Source organism: Acinonyx jubatus, chromosome A1, assembly GCF_027475565.1.
Source record: "Acinonyx jubatus isolate Ajub_Pintada_27869175 chromosome A1, VMU_Ajub_asm_v1.0, whole genome shotgun sequence".
Taxonomy (NCBI): domain Eukaryota; kingdom Metazoa; phylum Chordata; class Mammalia; order Carnivora; family Felidae; genus Acinonyx; species Acinonyx jubatus.
Window position 1 is genome coordinate 38,879,970 of NC_069380.1, and position 5,399 is coordinate 38,885,368.

Sequence of the window (5,399 nt, forward strand, 5' to 3'; positions counted from 1 at the left end):
AAATTTTATTGCACCTGCGAAAACAGCATTTACTATAATAAATTCTACTGTTTATAGTGATTTTTTTCTGTACCTTGCAGAGTAGTTCCTTTATAAATATGTTTTCATTCAGAGTTAAGTTCACAATAGAGTAAATTTTAACATTAGGAAATGTTATTGGGAGTCGAAATGCCAAAGATGTACATGAGGTGAAAGCTCAAAGGAGTGTAATTACTGGAGAGAAAATGATCCCATCTACATAAAATGCAGGGCCAGCCAGTGTTTCCGTGGATAGCAGTATTTCCATTGAACCATAGAGCTACCTATTGCTGTTGGCTTCTTTCAGAAGCATCTCTCAGCTTGGTACTTAGAGCTACAAATTCATGGGCAACTTCTAATGGTCACAGACATACCTCTGGATGCAGCAATTGCATTTTGCTCAGCGCGTGTTTCTCTGAGGGATAGAAGAATTGAGGAACTCATTCTAGTTGGCTATCTGCTTTAGAGAAATTGTATTTTGGGGAGAAGATTTGCATTTGTGTCTGATTATAAGAGATAATCTAATAATGCAAACTGTTAAAGAGAAATAGATCCAGACACTTGTTGAAGGCAGTAAAGACAAATTTTATCTGGTACTTTTTCAATAGGAAGGAGAGATTTTGGTGTATCACTGAGCTCAACTCTAAGTTCAGCAAGCACAATTTGGAATTCGTGGCCAAAGAGAAAAGTGACAGGGTCAGTAGATGGAAATTTTCTAAGAGGAGAGAATCATGAATAGGGAGATTTTCAGTAAGTTGGCTTAACAAGATTCATGCTAAAGGCAGGCCAAAGTGATCAGATATCAAGGGTTGTAATGAGGACTTTAAACAGATATCAAGGGGCATCAGATATCAACAATGCAGGCATTTGGGGGAGATTCTCCTTATACTTCCTTGGCAAGATTCTTGCCAAACTGGGCTAAGCAGGCTGAGGACAGGTCCAAGATGAAGCCTAATTGAAAAGAGGACTAAAATTGGTCAGTGAGGCAGTCTTCATCAAAACTCACATATCAAAGTCAGCATGTCCAAATTGGAGCTCTTTTTTCCCCCTCCTAAATCTGTTTCTCCCCAGCCTTTCATTTTATTTAAGGATACCACCACCCATCTTGTTGCTTATATAAAAGTCTCTGAAGTCTGATCCATTAGGAAATCCTTTGAGTGCTACTCAACAAGTATATTTTGAACTCTCTACCTTCAATGACATAACCCTAATTCACAATACTATCAGTTCTCACATTGTTTTCTACACTTGCCTCCTTCCTGGTCTTTCTTATTCCATTCCCACCACCCCAACCTCCCAGTGAGAAAGTGTTTTAAGTGTAAACCAAACTCTGCTCAGACTTTTTAATGGCATATGCAAGGAGAATAATAGCCAACATATTATTGAGTCTGAAAAGACCCTGCACAATTTGACTCCAACCCAGCCTCCAATATCAATTTCTTTCTACAGTCTCTTCTTCACTTTTGATGCTCTGAATATGCAGCCTCCTTAGTATTTTCATTAATATTCAACAGGCTTTGCATTTGCTGTTCCTTCCTTCTGAAAGTCTTACCTGGGCTTTTTGCAAAGTTCCCTGACTTCCTATCATTCATGTCATAATTTAAATTAAAATGCCAGGCAACTTTTTGTATCTGCTTTATTCTGCAGATTAAGATTTCTAGATTCTTCCTCCTCTCAATACCTATCACACCCATCTTAGTCACCTTGGGCTACCAGAAAAAAAGTACCATGGACTGGGAGGCTTAACAACAGATATTTATTTTCTCACAAGTTTGAATGCTGGGAGTCCAAGATCAAGATGCCAGTATGATTGGGTTCTTGTCAGAGCCTTTTTCCTGGTTTGCAGACTGTTGCCTTCTCACTGTATCTTCACATAGAAGAGAGAAAGAAAGCCCTGGTGTCTCCTCCTCTTCTTATAAAGGCATATTCCATCAGGATGACTCCGCCTTCATGACCTTATCTAAGCTTAATTACCTTCCAAAGGCCCCACTAAATACCATCACACTGAGTATTAGAGCTTCAATATATGATTTTGGGGGGAACATAAATGTTTGGTCCATAACAGCCAAAGTTAATAAAATTAAAAGGATATGAAATCCCATCTCATTTAGACCAAACTAAAAATAAATGATTGCATATTAAATATTAATAATGTAAACCCTCAAGTTTTCAAATTGCATTCAATCACATTTGAATGTGAATGAATCACATTTGAATCACATAGCAAAATTATACAGCTACCCTTAGCATTCAGTACACATACACATATACATGTATGGACACCCATTTCCTCTGATCTTACTCTACATTCTCTGTAAAATCATTCCAAGGAATAGGCCATGTCTTTCCTCCTACTCCAGGATTAGTAAACTGGTATTATCTCTCTCTCTCTCTCTCTCTCTCTCTCTCCATCTAGATGTAGATAGGTATAGATATAGATATAAATATCTATATTTGTGTGTGTGTGTGTGTGTGTGTGTGTGAGGGGGGGGGAGATTCTGTCTTTTTTTTTCAAGTTTCATTGAGAAGTAAATGACATACATCACTGTATCAGTTTAAGGCATACAACATAATAGTTTGATTTACAAATATGATTACTACAGTAGGTTCAGCTAATATCCATCTTCTTATATGGATACAATAAAAGGAAAAGAAGGAGGAAAATGTTTCTCCCTGTTGTGATAACTCTGAGGATTTACTTTCTTGTGTATATCACACAGCACTGTTAGGCATAGTCATCATGCACATTACATCCCTAGTATTTACTTACCTTATATTTGTAAATTTGTATCTTTTGACCACCTTCTGTTCATTTCCCCCAACTGGTTGTTTTAATAAATGAATTTAATACAAAATTTAACTTGGAACATTGATGTATTTTTATTAGATAACACATGTGAATAATCACCTTACCCAAATAAGAACTATTAGGTATATTTATAGGGAGAAGGTAAACAATGACTTAATAATTTTAACCATCATTACAATAATGACTCTGTTTACTCTTTTTTTTTTTACTAGGCAAAGAACTTTATTAATCTTGTTTCAAACCTTATTCCCAGGCTTCTTCAGCTTAATTAGCTGCAAAGAATGAATTGTGTATAAGCAAAAACTGAAAAGAGCTGCAGTGTCCAAGGGGCTTGGGCTTAAAAATATTAGAGATCTAGAATTTATCAGATCCATGAACAAAATTTTTAAAAAGCAGTCATAATATAAAATAGCAGCTCCCAGTAACTTCTTCAAGTTTTATCTTCTTCAGAAGTTGACTCATCTCCGTTTGCTTCATTCTTGGAAGCGTCATCAAAATTCTCCCTAAGATCTGGAACTTCATCATCATTATCCCCTCCGGTAGCAAGTGGTGCCTTTCCATCCACAGATTGTTTGGGCAGAGCTTCAGCCAGCCTTCTTAACCTAGTCAGACTGTCTGCACCAAGTTGGTTTAAGATAATGGGCAGCATTTCTGTCAGCTGCTTTGTCTCAGCGCGGCCTGTAATGGTGAAAGTGTTCGCTGACGGGGATGCCTGAACTTCAGGGTTGTGAAAGTGGGTCACTGTTCGTGGTTTGTGAACATACTCACTTCTTCAAAACCAGAGATATTGTTTACCCCTAACTTCTTTAAGGAGAACTGAAGTTTTTTTATCATCTGCTGTAGCTGCCGTATGAACACCTTCTTCTTTCGGGGAGCACTTCCTTTCCCACCAACGCGCACTTGTGCTTGCAGTTTGGTGAGTTTCTCTTGGTTCTTGATAGTTTCTTTCATCTTGTTGGAGCGGAAACGGGACCGCGCCTGGGACTAGGGTTGGCGCTCAGGGGGTCTCGGGTGGGCCAGCTGAAATTAGGCGCCTAATTCTGTTTATTCTTCTGCAAGTATCATCCTAAACACTTTTACATGGCATTTTTTGTTTGCTTTAAATTGTTCAGTACACACACAGGTACACAGAAACACACAATGAAGCAGGGGCTACCAGGAAATATCACTTTTAATCAATGAATAATTTAGAACGTACAACAGGTTTCTGTTGCCTTTCTGTTATTGATTTCTAGTTTTATTCCATTATCATCAGAGAATACACTCTGTGGGATGCCAGTTCTTTTAAGTTTATTGAGGCTTGTTTTAGGATACAAAATATGACCTATCTTGGTGAATGCCTTATTGGTGCCTAAAATAAAATTGTGTATTCTCCTGTTGTTGAGTGGATTGTTCAATATATATATCAATTAGATACTGTTTATTGATTGTGTTCTTCAGATCATCTATGTCCTTTTTAATTTTCTTTCTAGTAGTTTTATCAGTTTCCAAGAGGGGTGCTGAAAACTGTAATTGTGGATTTGTTTATTTCTCTTTTCAACTCAGTTTTTATGTATTTTTGAACTTTTATTTTTTAGTGTGTACACTTTTATGTCTTCCTGCTGAATTGAACTTTTATCATTATTTAATGTCCTTCTATGTCTCTTATAGTTTTATTTGTTCTATGGTCTAATTTATATATAGGTGTATATATATATATATATATATATAGCCATTTACATTTGTTTTAAATTAATGTTACATGGCATTTATTTTTTCCATTCTTTTACTTTCAATTTGTCAATATCATTGAATTTGTAGTGAGCTTCTTATAATTTGAATATATATGGGACAATTTTTAAAATCCAATATCTGGTTTTTGATTTCTGTATTTATATCTTATACATCTAAAGTGATTACTCATATGTTAGTGCTTTACTCTGCCATTTTTATTATTTATTTTCTTTATTTCTTGTTTTCTCTATTCAAGACTTCCTGTGTGTTACTTGAGTAGTTTTTTAAAGATTTTGTCTTGTTTTATCCGCAGATATTCCTCAGTTTATGATAGGGTTATGGCCCAATAAACCTAGTGTAATTTAAAAATATTGTAAGTTGAAAGCACAGGTAATACACCTAACCTACAGAACATAATAATTATCCTAGGCTACCTTAAATGTTCTCAGAACACTTGCTTTAGCCTAGAGTTGGACAAAATCATAAACACAAAGACTATTTTATAAGAAAGTACTGACTACCTCATGCAATTGATCGAATACTATACTGAAAGTGAAGCACAGAATAGTTGCACAGGTACAGAATGGGTCTAAGTGTATCATTGTTACCCTTGTTACTGTGTAGCTGACTGGGAGCTGTGGCTTGCTTCCACTGCCCAGAATCACAAGAGACTCTACCAACATTGCTAGCCTGGGAAAAGATCCAAATACAAAATTGAAAGTAGTTTCTGCTAAATGCATATCAGTTTTGCACCATCATAAAGTTGACATATCCGAAATCGAGCCCTCATAAGTTGGAGACCATCCGTACAGTGTTTTTGAGTATTGTATTTGCGTTGTATCTGTTGTGCTTGCTATGG

General features: G+C 36.2%; 1 pseudogene; it reads right to left on the reverse strand.

Annotated features, from left to right (window-relative positions):
• Positions 1-3,016: 3,016 nt before the first annotated feature.
• Positions 3,017-4,070, reverse strand: LOC106970599 (transcription factor BTF3-like; annotated as a pseudogene).
• Between the last annotated feature and the right edge of the window lie 1,329 nt (positions 4,071-5,399).